General features: G+C 45.5%; 1 protein-coding gene across 3 annotated transcripts in view; it reads left to right on the top strand.

Annotated features, from left to right (window-relative positions):
* Positions 1 to 12463, top strand: part of ST3GAL1 (ST3 beta-galactoside alpha-2,3-sialyltransferase 1) — a 90252-nt gene that overhangs the window by 20293 nt on the left and 57496 nt on the right. For all 3 annotated transcript variants that reach the window (XM_058276078.2, XM_071208049.1, XM_004467585.5), the window contains exon 2: positions 1396 to 1550. The gene's annotated coding sequence lies outside the window, so the exon portion shown is untranslated. The remainder of the gene's footprint in view (positions 1 to 1395; positions 1551 to 12463) is intronic.

The raw sequence follows: 12463 nt of genomic DNA, 5'->3' as shown, positions 1-12463 counted from the left end.
TTGTGTCACATTTGCTGTTAGCTCATTGGCCAAAGAAAGCCATGTGATCAAGCTCAGCTGCAAAAGGTGGGAATAGAGACACCCCTCCTAATGGGCGGGGAAGCAAACCCACCCTGCAAGGAGGTCCGCCAGGGAGCATCTGCAGTAGCCACCCCAGGGTGAAGGTGGACAGGGGGTGCAGTGCCATCGTCCTACCGCCTTTGCCATCCGGGCAAGTTCACCCGCTAAAACTCTCCACGCTACAGTCACCCGTCCATCATAGGGGGATAACAAATGGACCCCCTTAGCGGTTTCCTGAGGATCTGATGAGAAACTGACCGTGATGTGCCTCTCTGTTCAGCTTGGGGGCCCAAGAAGGGCTCCTCCAACAGCCTCGGTTTTTATTTTTATTCTCAGATCAAGTCTTGAAGAACCATCTCCCGTCTGGCCTGTGCTTGGGGCATCCTAACCCCAACCCCACACCCAATGCCCCACGCAGAGCTGGTCCTCCACCTCCATGCAGGATTTTCACTTTCAAGTCTTAACATACTTCTTTCTCCTCTTCCTTGGAGACGCTTCCCAACCCTATTCTTTTTGCCAGCCAGCATCTCTCTTGTACCTCAACCAAGTAGCAGCTAAAAATATCTGCTCCTCTTCAGATTCTTCTCTCAGAAGGAGTTTGTCATTCCTTCCTTCGTTCTCCCGAACAGTCCACGTGCCTGTATCATAGTTCCCTGAAGTCTCTGTCTGTCTGTGTTTTCTCCGCCAGTCTGATCTCCTTGAGGGACAGAGCTCTAGCTGCTTCACCCTCCTGTCTCTAGCATTTGGCTCCATGTGTAGAACAGAATCGGGGGCTCTTTAAAAAAAAACACTTGGGGGAAGCGGACTTGGCCCAGGGCGTCCGTCTACCACATGGGAGGTCCGCGGTTCAAACCCCGGGCCTCCTTGACCCGTGTGCAGCTGGCCCATGCACAGCAGCTGATGCACACAAGGAGTGCCGTGCCACGCAGGGGTGTCCCCCACATAGGGGAGCCCCATGCACAAGGAGTGTGCACCGTAAGGAGAGCCGCCCAGGCTGAAAGGAAGTTCAGCCTGCCCAAGAATGGCGCCACACACACGGAGAGCTGCCGCAACAAGGTGATGCAACAAAAAGAGACACAGATTCCCATGCCGCTGACAACAACAGAAGCAGACAAAGAAGATGCAGCAAATAGACACAGAGAATGGACAACCAGGGTGGGGGGTGGGGAAGGGGAGAGAAATAAATAAAAATAATCTTTAAAAAAAAAACCACTTGGTGTAAATAATTGAGTGAGTCAGTGGACAAAGGTCAATGCATTTTAATTATCTTGTGCCATCTTTAAAAGACAGTGGATGAACTAAATTGATTTCAACTTTCCTCTTCTTTCCTTCCAGCGAGTACCATGTGCAGACGGAAACTTTCTGAACTGGAAATGCCAACGCGAAGCAATTAGCATCTCCAGGGACTGTGAGGAGCCAGTGCTTTGAGCTTCTTCTCCAGGACACTTGCCTTCGAGGACCAGCGATGGATGGTCTCTCAGCCTCCTGAGGTAAGTGACTAAGGAATGTCGCCACGCAGGTGGGAGGCGGCCAGGGCTGGGTGGCCTTTTCCGGATTCTTTCTCGGATGACTTGGAAGGAGAGATGTTCCCTTTTGCTTTTTGGTCTCTCTGTAACTTGACCTGCTCTCCCAGAGATATCCCACGCAAAGGGAGTGCCCTGGAAGGCAAATACTTGCTCTCTGAGCAGGCCTGATGGAGCCGCCTCTCCATCTTTTCTTTTTCTTTTCCACTCTTTTTCTTAAAGGGAAAGCCTTCTGAGTGCTCATGAACCTGGTGAAAAAAAAACAGGACAAAACATAAACAATAAGTGTATAGTAAAAATTGTGAACCTACAAAGCAAACATGCGTAACATTGTACAGGGGTCCCATACAATTTTGACGATGCTCTTTATCAATAGTTAAAAATGTCTAAAAAGAATGCAAGGTGTTGGTGGTAGGGTGAGGTATGAGAGTCCTGTATGATGTTATAGATGTTTTGTTAGTTCACAACTATTACTATACACTTATTGTTTATGTATGTCTATGTATGAGTGATGTACTTCAAGAAATTAAAAAATTTTAAAAACAAAAACAAAAAACTGGATTGGGGTAGGCCTTTCTATGACAAGTGCCTCACCTCCCAAAGAAGACCTGGGAAGGACATTCTGGTTGGGTCAGCAAACTACGGCCCATGAGCCAAATTTAGCCCGGGTTGTTATTGTCAATAAACTTTTATTGGAACTCAGTCACGCTCAGTCGCTTGCATATGTATATTGCCTTTGGCTGCTTTTGTGCCACAGCAGCAGAGTGGAACAGTTCCAGCAGGGGACTTGTGGCCCACAGAGCCTAAAATATTTGCTCTCTAGCCCTTTTCAGAAAAGGTTTGCCAACTCCTGCTCTGGAACTGAGCTGCACACACATAGCCACTCTGTGTAGCTTTTTAAATTTAAGTTGTGCAGATTAAATAAAATTATAGATGCAGTCCCCCAGTTGCACCAGCCACATTTCAAGTGTGCAAAAGCTGCATGTGGCTGGTGGCAACCACTTTGAACAGCACAGACGGTGAACATTGCCACCATGGCAGAAAACTGACTTTGGAGAACTGCAGTCACCTGGCTTGCCAGCCTTCGCTCTGCCCATCTCTAACCCAGTGTGGGCATAAGAGCAAACAGGTGGAGGAAGAAGGAAGGGAGGTGCATCTGTGCGGTGCATTTCTTTGTGACTGTTAGTGAGGACCAGTGCGTGTGTTTAGGTAAGGATAGAATTATTTTATTTATTTAAATTTTAAAGAATTCCTTTTTGGCTCTCCACCTGTGGTTTCTATATGTGACTCCATGGAGAAACTGAGCTACCTGGGCCTTGGGGTTTATTAGTTTTGTATATGTAAATAGATTGTTGTCGATATAAAGATCGCTTCAGTGCTCACAGGCAGGTCAGGTGCAGTGTGGGCCCATCTGTAAAGGGCAAGAGGCAAGGACCGCAGTGTTCGGGTTGGTGGCTGAAGATTCAGCCCAGGGAGATAAGAAACAAGGAGAAGAAGATAATGAACTAAAGATATGGCACACGTGCACCTGGGAAGAATGAGGAAGAGTGGAGAGAAAAGTCAGAGGGAAAGGAGCGTTTATTCTTTCAAGAAACATAAAGATTGGGAACTTGCTACATCTCAGAAGTGAACTAGGCTCAGATGGTTCTATGCAGTGGACATGTGGGAAGAGCTGTAGCCTGGACATAGACCCTCCATCTTGATGGGATGGGGTTGGGGTCATAACAGGCGGCTCTAACTTGGCAAACAACCAGTGTGCACTGGGGAATGGCAAGGGCTGGTCGCTGAGACACACAGTCATCATCGATGAGTCCTGAGAGGGAACAGAGAGGAGGCTTCCAGTGGTCAGCATGTCTGGAAAAAGGCCCCAGGTTGGACATTAAGATGGGCTTTCTCATCTTTCTGTTGCCCACACACTATCAAAAACAAAGCAGAGAGTCAACTGATGAGACCTCTGGGCAGGTCCTAGACATTGGGACCAGAGAACGTCCACCCCCTTGCTTCTCTGAGTGGACTTCAAGCCAGGTGAATGCGGGATGCCTTGTCAACAGGTGTTTCCATAACAGACTTTCAGAAGTGATGTTTAACATAGACACTGTCAGAAGAACTAGTAATTTTTCAGTTCTGTCTTAGAACTGAGCACATGATGATGAAGATGATGCTCATGATATGGGGATAGCGGTGATAATATTTGCTATCTACTTCAGGCTTATTATGTACTGCTCTGCTAATAATAATAATAGTTTTCATTTATTGGACACATATACTGTGCCATTCCTTACGTTAAGCATTATATTTACTTTCTCTCATTCATATTAACCCAGAACACTTTTTTTAAATTAAAAAATTTTTTTCAATTATTTTCTTTTGACATAATTATAAATTTATAGATAAGTTGCAAGAATAGATATCCTTTACCCAGATTCCTCAAATGGTAACAGTTTACTACATTTGCTTTGCTAAATTCTGTTACTTAACCACAAAACAACTACCAAAGCCAGAAAGTTAACACTGATAGGATACCATCCCTCGCCTTCAGACCTCCACGCAGGGCAATTGTGACCCTGACTACCCCATGAATAAGGCACGGGCTCCACAAAAGTGGCTTGACTTCAGACACCAGCCCCAGTGTGGAAATTCCCAGGGCCATCCTCATTTCTGACCAACTGGCTGCAAATTCGGGGATTCCCACAGCTGTCAGGTTTGACAGTACACCAGAATGAATCACAGAACTCAGGAAATTCCAATGCCTACGATAACAATTACGTTAGAGCAAAAACTCAGATGGCTAGGGAGCCCAAAGAAGAGAGGCACAGGGAGGGGCCGGGGCGCCTCACACATGGAGCTTCTGGGAGGCTCTCTTCAATGGGGTGTGTGTTACCAGCCAGGGAGACTCACCTGCACCTCAGGGGCGCAGGCTTTTATCGGGGTTCCACCACATAGGCATGCTTGATTGAACCACTGCCCCTGGGGTGGACCCTGTCTCCAGCCTCCCTCCCCTCCCTGAGGTGGAGCAGATGCCACCTGCCCGAGACCCCCAGCTGTCTTTACTGGGCAGAAACTGGTTTATCAGCCAGCTCTTGCTTGTCTGCAGGTCTCTAGGGTATGTTTCATTGACCCGTTTCTCAGAAAGCCCCTGCAGGTCAGTCATTTTTGAGTTCTGAAAAAATCCTCTCTCAGAAAGCGGTGCCTTCCGACGATGCCCGGTGCAGGCGGCTGTACCGTTTTACGTCCCCAGTGTCATCAGCCCCGGGCTTATTAAGCGCCAGCTGAGGACCAGACCTGGTTCCAGGCCCCTCCTCCTGATGTCACTGCCCACAGGCCGGGGTCCCAAGAGCAGAGGGGAGCCCAAGGACGGAGAGTCTGGAAATGAAACGGAGAAGTTGCACAGCTGGTAAAGAGGGCGGCCGCGTGCTGCGGGACTCCAGCCACGGCAGCAGCGCAGGAGGCCCAGGGAGGCGCGGCGCTCTCAGGGGAAGCAGGAACAGAGGGCGGAGGGTGGGTTTATCCCGCAGGGCACCGGCGACAGGAGAGCCAGGTCACCTCGAGGGCCCCGCACTTCCCTCCCGGGAGCCGGGAGCCGCCTGTTGGCCTGCCTAGTGCGGGCTGAGGCTGCGTGTGCAGCTCCTGAGGCTTGTGCGGGGCTGCCGGCTCTGGGAATCCACGGCGGCTGCTCAGGTGTTTACGCTCAGTCCGGTCAGGACGTAGTTGGGGGCCTCCGGGGAGGCCTCCGGGGAGGTGGCCTTTCTGCTCTTGCAGTGGGCTTCTCCCGGGGGGGCCGCCAAGGGCTGGGCGTAAACACGCGGGACCCCAGCTGCCCGCAGGGCGGGCGCCGAGCGGGCGCTGGGTAAATGCCGGCTGCACGCAGCCATCAACAGAGATCTCTGAGCTCCTTGTGTGTGCCAGATGTCACTCGAGGAGTGGCAAAAAGACCATTGACATAGGGAGTTCTGATAGCAAACAAGAGAAAAAAGATAAAAATATAACAAATGATGGCTGCAGTTGTGTTAGGAGGAGATGGAGAGTGACAGGGTCAGGCTGGCGGGGAGTCAGGGAAGGGTGTGATGTTAGGTGGGGGCTTGGGGGTCTCTCTTAGGAGACGTTTATGGCACCAAAGTGTATTGCTGATAGAGAGGGAAGAGTGAGGGGTGGAGGGGAGCAGTGGCTCTGTTTACCTCCCCGCCCCAGGAGGCTAGTTTTTCTCTGCTGCCTCCCTTCACACTTGAAGGGTTACATGTATGACCCCCTTCCCTCAGAACTTAGCCATTTCCTCTGGAAAAAAAGAAGAAAGAAAGAAACGTTACCAGCTGGTCCAGAGAAGGGAGGCAAGCCAAGGAATTCAGATAGGGTAAGAGGACTTCCTGGCAGTCATTATACTTTACAATGGAGAGTGGTGGAGAGTGGTGGCATTTCCTCGGCTATAACATTTGAGGACGGAGCAGCAGCTGCAGGGCCTGGGTTGTGGCCGTGGAAAAGGGGAGACCTGGCTGGGGGCAGTCAGGTGGAAAAGAGGTAAGATCTGCAGGAAAAGAGCCGCGAGGAAGGCACGCAGGCGCCAGGGAGAGGCTTTCGAGCCCGGCTGTGTTCGTCCTTCCTTCCCTCCCACTCATTCATTCATTCATTCATTCAGCGGGCACTCACTGAGTGTCCCCTACCTCCCCAGCCCTGCTGAGCACTGGGGGAAATACAGTGAATAAGACAAGTGCTCTGTCCCAAGATGCTGAAGATGGAATGGGAGAAACAGACGAGGTAATTCAGGGGTTTGCACAGATGCAGTTCCAGGTTCTGTGAGCCTCAAGTTTACACAATTTGGGGTTAATGCCAAGTTATGGATCTAAAATAAAAGTGAGGGGCCCTGGGCCTTAGGCTTTCTCTGCTGGAGGCAAGGAAGGTAGGGGTCACCTAGGAACAAGGAGCTGTTCCCTGCCAGAGGCTGGATGAACACGTGGCAGAAGGGGCAGCAGTGGCAATTCCGGGGTGACACAGGAAAGGGAAATTGCCTTTCAGGATCTCTGGGACCTCTTCTTAGGCTAATGAAATAGAGCTAAAGATTCTGTGGGCACAACTGGAATGAAACCCCACTGTTGGGATTTCCAAAGGTGCTTTCCGAACAAATCTAGACTGACCTGGTGATCCCACTTCCTGGATTGCATTCTAAGGATATAGCCAGAAATCCAGAAAAAGTCGTCAAGTGCTAGGGACCTTTGCAAACCCTTGTGTAGGGCTCCCTAAGGTTCCTGCATTTTTGCAGAGGAGGGAAACGAGGTACAGAGTGGTGAAGTAACCTGCTCACAGTCACACAGCGAATGGTTTATGGAGGAGTGGGGGTTCGGATGCACGTAGTCTGTCTCCAGAATCCAGTGCACTTGTGGTCCTGCCTGGTCGTGATCTTTGCTGCCTGAGATCTTTATGGCAATCTGCCGGAGCCACCCTGCACGACCATGGCCAGGAGGAAGGCTGGAATATAGGTCCCGAATGGAACAGTGTGTGTGTGACCTGCACCAGGAATTCTTACCAGCACGGTCAAGTGCTTTGGCCATTATCTCTGGAGTGAAGGTGGAATGCCCGACTAGTCATATAAGACAAGGGGACTAGAACAATATAACTAAGTAGTGACCTTGTTGTGGAGCCTCTCAGCCTGCTGTACCTCTCCTGGCCAGCTGTAACAGGCTCCTTCGCGCCGCTCCTCTGCTCAGCGGGCTCTCACTGCGGGTTTAAGTGCCTGATGCCGGGCACAGAGCACAAACACACTTTCTGCTCGCACGCTCCAGTTCAGCCTTCTGCCTGATCGCTCTGCCTGCACTTTTCTCCCTCCCTATTGTGCTGGACGTACCATCCAGCAGCCTTAGTGATCCCCAGTACCCCCAGATCCAGCCCTCCCCACTCCTGTTGTCTTATGTAAAACCAGCTTTGGGGACCCACAGACGTGGACTTGGGCTCTTCACGGTTGTCGGGAGGCCTTGCAGTCATAACCCGTGTCAGTACCGTCTTCCAGGAAGGTCAGACACCTGCCAGCCGAGCCCTGGCAGCCAGCAGCAGTGAGCCTGGAGGTGCAAAGACCCAGCCGTGGTGGACCGCCTGGCTGGAGAGAGGGCGCGAGGCTCCGGGATCGCGAGAGCAGTGCTTGGAGCTGGACTGCCAGGCTGTGGCCTTGGCTCTGCTGAGACTGCTTGTCTTTAAAAATAGGCAGCACTTTTACTGCTTTGACCCTCAGTTTCCCTATCTGTAAAAAGGAGATAGAGCGTTTGTGAGGATGAAATGAGACAAACCACAAACTGGGCACAGTGCCTGGCCCATAGTGAAAGCTGAATAAACGACAGACCCATCAATATTGTGATGATGATGATTACCAATAGCTGGGCCACACTGACGTGTGTTATTGGTTGAGCTGTGACAGCAGCCAGGGTGTCCCTGCCTCTCAGCTCTGGACAGTCTTCCAAGAAATGGGGGACATTCCAGAAGCAAGCCCTGGCCAGGCCAAGATGCCTTGATGGCACGAGTGTCACAGGAAGGAAGCCACCATGCACACGGAAGTTTCCTACCTGCTCCCAGAAGCCAAGCCCACGGGTGGAGTGTTTTTCCAAAGACGAACCTTCATTCTAGTCGTGCCCAGCCGGTAAGCAGTGGAGCATTTATAAATCACCCGTGTTCACACGACGTACCACCCAGCTGGGTCCTTCGTCCTTTCCCTGTCCAAGGTGCCTTAGGCCCTGGGACAGAGTCTGAGTCCCATAGCAGGACGGGCAAGGCTCGCCAGGACCTGGCTCCCACCAAGAACTATCTCGGCTCTCCCGGGCTCTTCCCCAGCCCCCACGTTCTGCTAATCACAGAGGAATTTTTTTATATAAAACTCTTCTATGGTTATTAGAGACGTTGTAAGTTTACAGAAGGATCGTGGAGACAGCATGTTCCCATATACCCCTCCTCATGCACACAGCTTTCCCTGTGACTAACTCTTTGCATTAGTGTAGTACCTTTGTTACAATAATGGAACCGTAGTATTAAAGTTATGCTATTAACTGTAGTCCAGTGTCTACATTAGGGCTCTATCTTTGTGTTGTGTAGTCTATGTTTTTATCAACATTCTTCTTCCAGTAATATCCAGAAAACCTATCATTTCCCCTTTTCAGCCACATCAAATATATATTAATAACTCCATGATGGTAATGACATTCGCGATGCTGTGCTACCGTCACCACCATCCATGACCAAAGTTGTACATCACCCCAAGCAGAAATTATGTACCAGTTAAGCAGTAACCCCCATTCCCTAGCCCACCCTAGGCCTAGTATTCTCGTTTGTGACTCTCTGAATTTCCTTATTCTAATTATTTCTTATCAGTGAGATCATACAATGTTTGTCCTTTTGTGTCTGACTTACATCACTCAACATGATATCTTCAAGGTTCATCCATGTTGTCAGATGTATCAGAACTTCAGTCCTTTTTAATGACTCAATAGTATTCCATTGTAGGGATATACCACATTTTGTTTATCTGTCTATCGACACATGGTTTTGCTCCCGTTTTTTATGAAAAATGTCAGTGCGCAATTATCATTTTGAGTCCCTGCTTTCAGTTCTTTTCATGATATATTCAACAGAGGGATTACCTGTCACATGGTAAATAATTCTATACTTAATTTTCTGAGGAACCATGAAACCATTTTCCACAGAGGCTGCACCATTTTCCATTCCCATCAAAAATAAACAAGTGTTGCTATTTCTCCACATCCTCTCCAACAGTTGTTATTTTCCATATTTTTAATGGTAGCCATTCTGGTGAGTGTGAAATGGTATCTCATTGTATTTTTCATTTGCTTTTCTCTAATGGCTAGTGATGTTGAGTATCTTTTCATGTGCTTGTTGACCATTTGCATTTCTTCTTTGGAGAAATGGCTATTAAAGACTTCAGGCCTTTTTTTTTTTTTTTTTCACCTAGGTTATTTGTCTTGTTGAGTCATATCTTTGCACATTCTGGATATTACACCCTTATCAGATATGTGGTTTCCAAATATTTTCTCCCATTGTGTCCAATGTCTTTTTACTTTGATGATGAAGTCCTTTGAGGCACAAAAGTTTTTAATTTTGATGTGGTCCCATTGAAATGTTTTGGGTGTAAAGTCTAAGAAACCATTGCCTAATACAAGGTCCTGAAGATTCTTCCCTACATTTTCTTTTAGGATTTTTATAGTTTTGGTTCTTATATAGGTCTCTGATCCATTGTAAGGTAATTTTTGTATTTTGGGTAAGGCAGAGGTCTACTTCATTCTTTTGCATGTGGATATTCAGTTTTCCATATTTGTTGCAGAGCCTAATTCTTTTCTCATTGAGTGGTCTTGGCACACCTTTAAAAAATCAACTGATCATAGATATTAGTGTTTATTTCTGAACTTTCAGTTCTATTCATCTATATATCTGTTCTTGTGTCAATACCATGTTATGTTTATTTGTTTTTTGTTTTTGATTACTGTAGCTTTCTAACAACTTTTAAAATTGGGAAATGTAAGTCCACCAACTTTGTTCTCTTATTCAGGATGAGTTTTTCTCTTCAGGACCCCTAACCTTCCATATAAATTTGATAATTGGCTTTTCCATTTCTGCAAAGAAGGCTGTAGGAATTTTGATTGGAATTGTGTTGAACTTGTAAATTGCTTTGGCTACAGTTGACATCTCAACAATACTTAGTCTATCAATCCATGAGCATGAAATGCCCTCCTTTTTATTTAGGTCTTCTTTGATTTATTTATTTTAGTAATGTTTTGTAGTTTTCTTTGTATAAGTCCTTTATATTTTTGGTTAAATGTATACTTAGCTAATGAAAATGAATTGTTTTTTAAATGCCTCTTCAGATTGTGCATTACCTAGTGTATAGAAATACTACTTACTTTGCTTGTTGATCTTGTAACAACGCCCCCACACACACATTTTGCTGTATTCATTTATTAGCTCTAGTAGCTTTGTTGTGGATTTTTCAGTATTTTTCTATATATAAGATGTGTCACCTGCAAATAGGAGAAGTTTTACTTCTTCCTTTCCAACATGGATGCCTTGTATTTCTTTTTCTTGCCTTGCCTAATTGCTCTGTCTAGATCATTCAGCACAATTTTGAATAACAGTGGTGACAGTGGGCATCGTTATCTTGTATCTGATCTTAGAGGGGAAGCTTTCAGTCTTTCAACATTGACTAGGACGTTAGCTGTGTGTTTTCCATATTTGCCATTTATCAGGTTGCACAAGTTTCCTACTATTCATGGTCTTCTAAGTGTTTTTATCAAGAAGTGGTGCTGGATTTTGTCAAATGCCTTTTCTGCATCAATTGAGATGATTATGTGGTTTGTCTTTTCTTTCATTTTATTAATTTAGTGTTTTATTTTGATTGCTTTTCTAATGTCGAACCATCCTTGCATACTTGGGATAAATCCCACTTGATCATGGTATATAATTCTTTTAATCTGATGTAGGATACTGTTTGCTAATCTTTTGTTGAGGATATTTGCATCTATATTCATGGGAGATATTTAGCCGTACTTTTCTTGTGGTATCTTTATCTGACTTTGATATGAGGGTGATGTTGGACTTACAGATGAGTTAGAACATGTTCCCTCCTCTTCAATTTCTATTTCATCTTGAGTCAGTGTAGGCAGTTTGTATATTTCTAGGATTTTTTCCATTTCATCTAGGTTATCTAATTTGTTGGCATACAATTGTTCATGGTACCTGCATACAATCCTTTTTATTTCTGTGGGGTTGATAGTAATGTCCCCCCTTTCATTTATGATTTAATCATTTTTGTCCTCTCTTTTTTTTCTTTATCAGTCTAGATTAAGGTTTGCCAGTTTTATTGATCTTTTCAAAGAACCAATTTTTTGGTTTCTTTGATTTTCTCTTTCTTTTCTGTCTCATTTCTCTCTGCTGTAATCTTTGTTGTTTCCTTTCTTCTGCTCACTTTGAGTTTAGTTTGTTACCCCTTTTTAGATCCTCCAATTGCAAGGTAAGTTCTCTCATTTAAAATCCTTCCTCTTTTTAAATGTAAGCATTTAGAACTGTACATTATCCTCTCAGCACTGCCTTTGCCACATCCTATGACTTGTGTCTTGATTTTCATTTGCCTCAAAATATTTCCTAATTTCCCTTGTGAGTTCTTCATTGACCTATTAGTTGCTTAAGAAAGAATTAATCCAGGATGTTAAATTTAAGCCCCATGGTAACCACAAAGAAAATACCTGAACAATAAATACAGAAAGAAATGAGATGGAACTTAAAATGGAACAACACAAAGAAATCAAATTAATATGAAAGAAGGCATTATCAAAATAATTGAAGGACAAAAAATGGTTTAAGACTAACAAAGACCAAATAGCAAAATGGCAAAAGAAAGTCCTCCATTTTCAGTAGTCACTTTAAATGTAAATGGATTATACTCTTCATTCAAAAGGTAGAGACTGGTAGAATGGATAAGAAAACATGGCCCAACTATATGCTATTTACAAAATTTTCACCTTAAATTCAAAGACACAGTTAGGCTGAAAGTGAAAGGATGGAAGAAAATATTCTGTGCAAATAGTAACCAAAAAAGAGCTGAAGTAGCTATGCAAATATCAGGTAAAATAGACTAAGCCAAAAACTGTTACTAGGGATGAAAAGGTCACTACATATTGATAAATGGGTCAGTTCAACAAGAAGACATAATAATTATAAATATATAAGCACTTAATAGCAGAGCTTCCAAATGTATGAAACAAATAGTAACAGATTTAAAGGGAGAAACAGACAAATCTACGTTAATATTAGGGGAGTTCAATATACCACTTTCAATAAGGGGTAGAAATTCTGGATGGCAGATCAATAAGGAAATGCACGACTTGAATGATACCCTATCC

Source organism: Dasypus novemcinctus, chromosome 14 (genome assembly GCF_030445035.2).
Source record: "Dasypus novemcinctus isolate mDasNov1 chromosome 14, mDasNov1.1.hap2, whole genome shotgun sequence".
NCBI classification, from domain to species: Eukaryota; Metazoa; Chordata; class Mammalia; order Cingulata; family Dasypodidae; genus Dasypus; species Dasypus novemcinctus.
This window is presented reverse-complemented; position numbering and strand designations above follow the sequence as displayed.